Consider the following 10,842-nt stretch of genomic DNA (forward strand, 5'->3'; position numbering starts at 1 on the left):
GTCCCCCTCCTCAAAAGTGTTTATGGTTTCCCCATCATAAATAATGTATCTCCCTTGAGTGTGTAAAAAGAATTGCCCATTTCACATCTCCCTAACATCTATATTTGTTCTACTACAAATAATGAATTCAACAAGTAATTGTCATCGTCGCCGTATATGCCGTTATATAAATGTCTAATCGTCTATTATATGTCCCCGATATACACACTCCACTATTCAACAAAAGTAATCCACATGGGATGACAGTAGTTCAATATGTTGTGTAGTACAGGGTTCATAATTAAAGAGCTATGACAGGGGATTCATATTAGGACAATACATATAACACGGATATAATGATAGTGATGATAAAGGAGAGACATTTATACAGTTCTGGGATGCTTGGGACTTCATATAGATACTGACTGGAGATGTATACAAGTTCTTAACACAGAGGAGGGGAGATACATAATCTTGTAAGGGTTACACAATGTTTATTACAAGATGTTTAACACATTACCTTTTGAGTGTTTGAAAGATGACACATGACAACAGTTACGAAAACACAATGATGATTCTTTATTCATTGGACCGGTCGAACGATGATGACGCCAGGAATTCAAATTTGGGATCTACATAGTTTAATGTTCTTCCTTTCGCTTCCAAAGGACTGACTCCAACTCAACCCAACTCAACTGCTCTCGACTCTACTCTTCTGCTGACTCTTCTGATCTGACTAACTCTAGTTCCTATATTGAGAATCACCTTCGTCTATGACATCAGAAGTGTGTTTCCCGAATGTGACTAATTCACGTGGCTATACACACGTTCTTCCAAACACACTTTTAACAACAAAAGAATTCTCAACATATAATTCTAACCTATTTTTAAGAATATATTTTTAATTTGTATTGTTCATTCTTTAGCTGAAATTTTTAATATTCAGTTTTCATAAAAAAATGAACACTCAATTCTTTTTCCGATATAAACAATATCGAACTATTTCTAATAGAATTTAAGAATAGACTAATTTCTAACATTCCAATTCTTAACTTTGCTTACAAGGTTCGAGTTTCGGCTTATCCTAATCTCATTTTCACTTATTTAATATTCTTCTTATTTACATAGAAAGGGGACAGCCTTTCCATGTAACAAATAGATTGGTTCAAAAATAAACCCTAATGCCATGAATTTTCGGTAAGATAATCCTCAATAGAAATTTGGGTACCCAAGCCGGTTTTATTGTTGTACATCCATACAATGTTATAATGCCGCTTTTTCTCCTCTTCTGATGAGAAGTATTTAGCTTTGAAATGCCATGGACTAAAGAGGTTATTTTCCATTTTCCTCTCATTTACGTCCTTACTGACCTGATGATTTGATTAAGTTCTATGTAACTTTTATTCCTTATCTTTTTAATTTAATGTATATATATACATCAAATAAATGTTACCAAAAGGCAAGATAAGTTACTTTTTTACCTACCTGGATAAGTTTTTTGTGTTTTAACTTATTTTAAATCGTTTTTCTATGCAAAAGAATTTGTGTATTCACTCTGTTCAGTTAGAACGTAAATAATCATGGCTACTCTTGATAATCTCTCAAAAATAGAAAATTAAACAAAATACTGGTAGAAGCTAGTGATGGGATTATTTCAATGTTTTTTCCCCGATTCCAATACAATTACCGATTCCGTACTAAATTCCCAGTTCCGATTCCTTAGAAGTCTCCGTACTAGTGCACTTATTGATTCGTGCTGAAATAATAATATTATTATTTAAAAAGCCATTCTTAACATGGGGAGGGGAGGTGTTTTGTACCTATTCTATACTTTAACCTTACAATTGAATAAAAAAACATATCATAAAACTTTTATTAAACTTGGAAATACAATTTAAAAAATAGCGCGGATCAGTAAGTGCACTAGCACCGAAATCTCTAAATATTTAACAATAAAATGGTTACTTTGTCCAGACTATGGAGAGTAGATAATGCATGTGGATGTGTTATCGGCAAGTAACTCTCGCTTCTCCTTTTTTATCCTTCAGTCCTCATTTCCAATGAGTGATTTTTCTGACAAAGGGTGAAGAAAATGCTACTTTTTAGTTCGGTAGTACCTTGTAAAGAGTAGCCTGAGATGTCGGAAAATTTCTGTTTCTTTGTCTATCCTTGTGGTCATGTCACTAGTAAGGGTGCTGGAGGTAAACGTTTCATCTGGGCTGACGTTACCCGCCTGATAGTCAGGGACCTGAACCTTGGATTAACCACTAAGGAGGCTGTTCTATCAGCAGGTGCAAAGTACCGGGGCTGCTGTATTGCCATTTGGTAAATGGATTCTGGACCATACAGTAATGCCATACTAGTGGGTAATTGTTATGGCTTTACCTTATCATGTGCCACAAAAAAAAAAAAAAAAAAAAAAAAAAAAAAATTCTTGTCTTTTTCTCTTATTTTCCCTCTCTGTCCTGCTCCAACCAAGTCTACCGACCTGCTCCACCAACCTCAAAACTTCAATCATGACAAATCTCCAAAAACAAAACACGAATAACCCTAGAACCCCATCCACCAACATAGACCCCTACTACCAGGTCTCCTTCTCCAACATCAGGGGTCTACGTTCCAACCTTCCAGAGGTTGAAACACAATTACAGGAGACGAAACCGGACATATTCTTTCTAAGACAAACTCTTTGTCAAGAACTTTGCAGCTAATTCTACCCTTTGCGATCAAGGCTGCCAACCCCCAATATTTCCTCCTGTATCAGAAAACACACTATGTGATATACGTATATCTGTACGTGATGTTGCCAAGCTAATCAAAAACCTTGATTTCAGTAAAACAACTGGCCCTGACGGTATTCCAATTATAGTACTCAAAAAACTTCAACCTGAACTAGCGCCCATACTTACAAAACTGTTTAAACGTTGTCTTAAGGAGAATAGTTTCCCATCTCCCTGGAAAATTTCATCAGTATGCCCTGTATTTAAGAATTCAGGTGATCGCTCATCCCCCTCTCAGTACAGACCAATAAGTCTCCTGTGCATCATGAGTAAGTTGCTGGAATCTGTGTTAAATACACAAGTAATCAAACATCTCAACAAAATAACCTTCTTAGTGACACTCAATATGGTTTCCATTCTGCTAGATCTACAGCAGATGTGCTTACAGTTATATATCATAGGATTAACAAATCTCGACGGAGGCAACCTTTCTAGGGCAATTGCTCTTGACATATCTAAGGCTTTTGATAGGGTATGGCATAAAGGTTTACTTCATAAGATCTCTAGCTATGGTATTGCTGGAAATGTCTTCTCAATTATTAAATCATTTCTTTCTGATAGGTTCATAAGAGTAGTAGTTGAGGGGCAAAAATCAGGAGCTCACAGTATTAATGCCGGTGTCCCTCAGGGATCCATCCTGGGCCCAACTCTTTTCCTGATCTATATTAATGATCTTCCAAATCACATCCTTACATAATTTGTAGACATTTATGGTAGCACATCTAAGACAGTAAACGACCAAGTTCTCTTCAATTCTCTCTCCTCTGATCTTGAGCACGTAGTACAATGGGGTAAGGAGTGGCTGGTTACTTTTAATGCATCTAAAACCAAGCTTCTCTCTTTACATCATCAACATTTTGATCCACATCTGGCATCAATTGAAATGAATGGCTCTCGTCTTCAGGAGGCCTCAAGTTTTGACAAGCTTCTTGGCTTGACCATTACTCCTGATCTTAAATGGAACACGTACATCAAATCTGTTGCCAAGGCCGCTGGAAAAATGGTGGGATCTTTCTATCGATCCGGTAGATATCTCACTGCTGATGCTATTCTCTATCTATATAAGAGCCAGGTACTTCCAAGGATGGAATACTGTTGCCACGTCTGGGCAGGAGCTGCTAGAAAGGACTTGTCCTGCCTTGATAGAGTTCAAAATAGACTTCGTAGCCTCGTAGATGTCCTTTTCTCTTCCTTGCAACCTCTATCTCACAGAAGAGATGTTGCGAGTTTGTCTCTGATGTATCGTTATTTTCATGGAAAGTGTTCGACTGAGCTTCAATCTATGGTGCCCCCTCGCCAAACTTTCACAAGAAAGATTCGTCTAGCTGTAAACTATCAATAATTCCCCTCACTCTTTATCTGTGCCTAAACCTAAACGTAGATTCCATGAACAAAGCTTCTTTCTTAGAACTGCACGCCTGTGGAATTGTCTTCCGTTTTCCTGCTTTCCGGCTGACTACAATATGGTTGTCTTCAAGTCTAACGTAAATAAGTTCTTGATGATCCGTTCCATATAAGTTATCAAATTTTCCAAATTTTCATTACTAATGATTACTATATTGTCCAATTTCTAATGTACAATCTTTAACCCTTATCCTTGAGTGGCCTCTTGGCCTTGATAATGTGGTGATGCCTATGTAAAAAAAAAAAAAAAAGAAAAGTGAAACTGGTATAGGGCCAACAATTTCTCTAGACAAATTCATAATTAAAGGATACTCTCACTTAACATCTAAATCTGACCCCCTAAGATCGTCATGGGCATGGAATATGTGCCTACATCAAAGATGGCTTTCCATGTGGTAGGGATATCTCTAGAGAAGACCCTAATTTACCTTATATGTGCTTCCGGGTTGCACTAGCTCATACCACTGCATTTATATTTGCCCTCTATGGCCCCCACAACAGTGGGGTTAACTATCTTTAAGAGCATATCTGAGAAAATTGACCACATCCTCTCTGCTCATCCTTCGGCTAACATTCACATTTGCGGTGACTTCAATGTCCATAATGTGGAATGGCTGACCCACTCAAATAAAACCGATGACGAAGGGAGGTTTTGTCATGATTTTGCCATTGCCTATGACCTCACTCAGATTGTTCACGAACCCACCCGTGTGCCCGATACACCTGGTCAATATGCAAGCCTTCTAGACCTTTTCATCACAACTTCACCTGAGCTGTGTTCATGTTCCATTCTATCTCCTCTGGGATCCTCTGACCACTCTGTTGTAGCAATTAAGATAAAAATTAAATGTAATAAGTCTTCAGACGTACCTCTCCACTGTACTGTATATCGATACTCTATGGCTGACTGGGATAGCTTTCATACATTCATATCTGACCTACCTCTGCATTCCATGTTTAAAAAGTATGTCCTCTATAGTATCAGATCTGACCGAATGGTTAATTGTAGGCATAGACCAATTCATACCACCAAAAAAATTCCAGCAAAAACCTAACAGCCAGCCATGGTTCTCCCCTGAATGTGCTGCTGCCATCGCGCACAGAAATCACTTTTTCCATAGCTACCAATGTAATAGATGTACTGAGACTAAAGCTGCTTTCAGGACTGCCAGCAACCACTGTAAAAGAGTAATAAAACATGCAAGAGAGCTATATGCTCAGTCTGTTAAATCCAAAGTAGCTGAGCAGCGGCTTGGTTCCCACCAGTTCTGGCAAATAGCAAACAGGATCTTGAACAGAAGCGTGCATTCTATCCCAACTATCATCAATGGACCTGAGGTCATCTCGTCAGCATCAGACAAGGCCAGACTATTTGCCAAGAACTTTGCAGCTAATTCTACCCTATGCGACAATGACCATCAACTCCTTGTATTTCCTCTTATAACAGACAACACGCTATGCAACATACAAATATCTGTGCATGAGGTCGCCAAGCTAATCAAGAACCTTGATTCCAGTAAAGCAAATGGCCCTGATGGCATTCCAGTTATAGTGCTGAAAAAGCTCCAACCCGAACTTGCCCCCATACTTACAAAACTGTTTAAGCGTTGCCTTAAGGAGAAGTGCTTTCCAATATCCTGGAAAACCTCATCAGTATGCCCTGTATTTAAGAATTCAGGTGAAAAGTCATCTCCCTCTCAGTACAAACCAATAAGTCTCCTGTGTGTCATGAGTAAGTTGTTGGAATCCATATTAAATAAAGAAGTAGTCAACCACCTCAACAGAAACAACCTTCTTAGTTACACACAATCTGGTTTCCGCTTTGCAAGATCTACAGCAAATGTGCTAACGGTTATATCACATAGGATTAGTGAATCTCTTGATAAAGGTTTCCTTTCCAGGGCAATTGCTCTTGACATATCTAAGGCCTTCGATAAGGTATGGCATAAGGGCCTACTTCACAAGATTTCCAGCTATGGTATTACTGGAAATGTTTTCTCAATCATCAATTCATTTCTCTCTGATAGGTTTATAAGAGTAGTGGTTGATGGGCAGAAATCAGAGGCCCACAGTATTAATGCTGGAGTCCCCCAGGGGTCCATCCTGGGTCCAACTCTCTTCCTGATCTATATCAATGATCTCCTAAAACACATACTTAAATCATTCGTTGACATCTATGCTGATGACACGACCATCTATGGCAACGCATCAAAGGCCGTAAATGACAAAGTTCTCTCTAATTCTCTCTCCTCTGATCTTGATCGCGTGGTACAATGGGGGAAGAGGTGGCTGGTCACTTTTAATGCATCCAAAACCAAGCTTCTATCTTTACATCATCAACGCTCTGATCCCCATCTGGCATCAATTGAAATGGATGGCTCTCGTCTTGGGGAGACTCCATGTTTTGACAAGCTTCTGGGGTTGACCTTTACTCCTGATCTTAAATGGAACACGTACATCAAATCTGCTGCCAGAGACGCTGGGAAAATGGTGGGATCCTTCTACTTCTCCAGAAGATATCTCACTACTAATGGAATTCTCTATCTGTATAAAAACCAAGTACGTCCAAGGATGGAGTACTGCTGCCACATCTGGGCAGGAGCTGCTAAAAACAGCCTATCCTGCCTTGACAGAGTACAAAATAGACTTTGTGAATTAGTGGGGGGATGCCCTTTTCTCTTCCCTGCAACTTCTCTCCCACAGAAGAGATGTTGCAAGCCTGTCTTTGTTTTATCGTTATTTCCATGGCCGGTGCTCGTCTGAGCTCCAATCCCTCGTCCCCCCTTGCCAATCTTTCACGAGAAACACCCGTCTGGCTGAAACTGCTGTCAATAATTTTCCCCACCCTTTATCTGTGCTTAAATCCAAACGTAGATTCCATGAGCAAAGCTTTTTTCTTAGAACTGCACACCAGTGGAACTCTCTGCCGCTTGCCTGTTTCCCACCTGACTACAACTTGGACGTCTTCAAGTCCAACATAAACAAACTCCTGACAAACCGCCCCCTTAAGTAAGACACTCTATCAAAATCCCCAATACTAATGATTACTACAATACTATCTCATTGATTACTGTACACGCAATAACCCTTATCCCTGAGTTATCAGCCCATCCTGCCTTGACAGAGTATAAAATAGACTTCGTGGCTTAGTGGAGGATGCCCTTTTCTCTCCCCTGCAACCTCTCTCCCACAGAAGAGACGTTGCAAGCCTATCTTTGTTTTATCGTTATTTCCATGGCAGGTAGCTCGTCTGAACTCCAATCTCTGGTCCCCCCTCGCCAATCTTTTACGAAAAACACCCGTCTAGCTGAATCCACTGTCAAAAACTTTCCCCACTCTTTATCTATGCCTAAATCAAAACGTAGATTCCATGAGCAAAGCTTCTTTCTTAGAACTGCACGCCCTGTTCCGTCTGCTTGCTTCCCTCCTGACTACAACTTGGATATCTTCAAGTCCAATGTAAACAAATTCCTGACAAACCGCCCCCTTAAGTAGACACTTTAAATATCCACACTAACGTACTGTACTTACAATAACCCTTATCCCTGAGTGGCCTTCGGGCCTTGATAAGTGGTGACCCCCATGTAAAAAAAAAAAAAAAAAAAAAAAAAATTATTATTACGACCAGCAGTAGAAAATTTTGGGTTGCTTTACTGTACACATAGATTCAAAAAAGTTGTAAAAAAACAAATCTATAACAAATAAATCTTGTCAAAAGGCAAGATAAGTTACTTTTCTACCCAACTGAATATCTTTTTAGTGTTTATACTTAATGTAACATGTTTTTTTTTTTTTTTTTTTTTTTTTTTTCAAGGTGGTCACCACTTATCAAGGCCTGGAAGACACTCAGGGATAAGGGTTATTGTAAGTACAGTACGTTAGTGTGGATATTTAAAGTGTCTACTTAAGGGGGCGGTTTGTCAGGAACTTGTTTACATTGGACTTGAAGATATCCAAGTTGTAGTCAGGAGGGAAGCAAGCAAACGGAACAGAGTTCCACAGGCGTGCAGTTCTAAGAAAGAAGCTTTGCTCATGGAATCTACGTTTTGATTTAGGCATAGATAAAGAGTGGGGAAAGTTTTTGACAATGGATTCAGCTAGATGGGTGTTTTTCGTAAAAGATTGGCGAGGGGGGGACCAGAGATTAGAGTTCAGACGAGCTACCTGCCATGGAAATAACGATAAAACAAAGATACAACAACAACAACAACGTCTCTTCTGTGGGAGAGAGGTTGCAGGGGAGAGAAAAGAGCATCCACCACTAAGCCACAAAGCCTATTTTGTACTCTGTAAAGGCAGGGTGGGCTGTTTTTAGCAGCTCCTGCCCAGATATGGCAGCAGTATTCCATCCTTGGATGTACTTGGCTTTTATATAGATAGCTCGAAAAACATACAGTGTTTACCGATGTATGTATTGGAAAATTTAAAATGGCAGCCGACTCTCTCTTTGAGGCGGTAAGTTTGGGAAAATGAGTTATAAATAAAAAAAACAGAATACTGTTAGAAACTCGCTCAATATATGTTACCGTGACATATATTCGCTCGGCGGGTTTTTTTTTACAGTATTTTGACTGTTTTTTTTTTATTTATAACTCCTTTTCCCAAACTTACCGTCTCCGAGAGAGAGTCGGCCGCCATTTTGAATTTTCTAATACATCTACATACATCGGTAAACGCTGTATGTTTTTCGAGCTGAATAAACATGTTACATTAAATATAAACACTAAAAACATATCCAGTTGGGTAGAAAAGTAACTTATTTTTCCTTTGATAACATTCATTTGTTATATATTTGTTTTGGGACAACTTTTTCAAACCTATGTGTACAGTAAAACAAACCCAAAATTTTTCTTAATACAAAACAAATAAAAAAGATAATTAAAAAATTGTTTTTGGCATCGGAAAATAGGCACAAAATTTTCCGATTCCGATACCCCCAAAAGTTCCAATTTTATCGATTCCCGATTTCAATTAAGCGTTCACCCAATACATGTCACGGTGACATAAGTGGGTTTCTACAAGTATTCGGCTTTGTGAGCGATAATCGAAGCTCCCCAGATGACCGTCTAATGTCAACCATTTGTTATATATTTGTTTTTGGTCCACTTTTTTTAAATTTTTTTTTTTTTTTTTTGTCTGTTAGAAACCATGCCCAAAATTTCAGTTATAAGAAAACTAGCATCCGTTGCTTGAATATTTATCATGAAGGGACGTTTTTTAAATGGTATAATTAAGTGACGGTTCTGATTTGCAGAAAGCAAAAACTAAAATATTGTTAACCGGTTCTAACTTTTTTTTTTTTTTTTTTTTTTTTAATGAAAAACCATAAAAATTCGTAACTAAAAAAAAACAAAAATCACTTACATGTGTGATTTAACCAATTTTTCGATGATTCAAATGTTTTAAAATAACTAAATTATTTGATCTTTTATTTTACTTAAAAGAAAGCTTATCACACGTAATATTTTTAACGCTGTAAAAAAAAATGTATTTATTTCGTTTCAGTTTCATTCACTTCGCCGAAGTGACACTTCGGTAGTTCGATTTTGTCATGGACACTGTGTCAATTTAACCAAATAAAGTACTTAAGTTTCGATTAACAATAAAAACTGAATTCTAAATATTATTTAGAATTCAGTTATTATCATTATTATATTGGATAAATATTTTATTTATTTACTAAATAAATAAAATATTTATCCATAAAATAGTGGGAATTATTTTATTTTCACTCGACAAACGTACGAAAAAATGGTAAAAACAAAATGGACGACAGATCGATTTTTTAAACATGTCATTTTAAGCAAAAACAATATTACGTACTTAATGGTCATGTCGAAAAGGGTAATATATCCCAAAATTACGAAAATTCGGAACTGCTGTTGTGTTTTTAGTAAAAAATAAAAAAATAAATAAGGGCAAAATGTTGGTCGCCATTAAAATGTAATCTAAAATTTGCGTTCCGAGTTATTTCCCCTATGAATGAATTCTTCTATTTTTAATTTAGTCTACTTTAAGAAAAAATACAATTTTACCCAATTTTTGATGAATTTTTTTGGATATATTACTATTTTCGACGTGACAATTAAGTACGTAATATTGTTTTTGTTTTAAAAGCTATATTTAAAAATCGATCTGTCGACTCTAAGCACTAAAAAACAAATATTCAACAAATAAATGTTATCAAAGGCAAGATAAGTTACTCTTCTACCTAACTGAATAAGTTTGATGACTTACACTGCATAGATAAAAAAGGAGGTAAAGACTAAAAGCTAACAGGTTCTGCAGGATTGGAGGTTTGTTAAAAAATTCATTCATTTAATAAACTTTGTGTCATAAATCGGTCAAGTCATAAACATGAAACTTCGATCGCCTTCAAAGTTTTTATAGCGGTGTCCATTTTTTACAGTGTTAATTATGAACAGTTAACTTTAACAAATCGATTTTAAAAATGAAAGAAAAAAATTGCAAATACGTTTCTGTCATAATATTTTCAAAACACTCTACCTGAATCATACGCTTATAAATACCGCCATGCTGGAATCCATCTAAACATCATCTCGGTTGTTGACGCCACAAATGTAATAAACTATTTACTTTTTTTATTTTTTACTTTTATTAGGCTTACATCGCGTAATTTTAATTTAAAGAGATTAAATATTTAATAAAGTATAAAAAT

The 10,842-nt window shown here is 37.1% G+C and overlaps 1 protein-coding gene across 2 annotated transcripts in view; it reads right to left on the reverse strand.

Moving 5' to 3' along the window:
- The window catches only part of LOC145260384 (uncharacterized), a 62,696-nt gene extending 51,899 nt beyond the window's left edge, over positions 1-10,797 (reverse strand). For both annotated transcript variants that reach the window (XM_080118337.1, XM_080118336.1), the window contains exon 1: positions 10,671-10,797. The gene's annotated coding sequence lies outside the window, so the exon portion shown is untranslated. The remainder of the gene's footprint in view (positions 1-10,670) is intronic.
- Positions 10,798-10,842: the final 45 nt, after the last annotated feature.

The sequence above is a fragment of the Euprymna scolopes genome, chromosome 36, assembly GCF_053919585.1.
Source record: "Euprymna scolopes isolate OS-2025 chromosome 36, ASM5391958v1, whole genome shotgun sequence".
Taxonomy (NCBI): Eukaryota; Metazoa; Mollusca; class Cephalopoda; order Sepiida; family Sepiolidae; genus Euprymna; species Euprymna scolopes.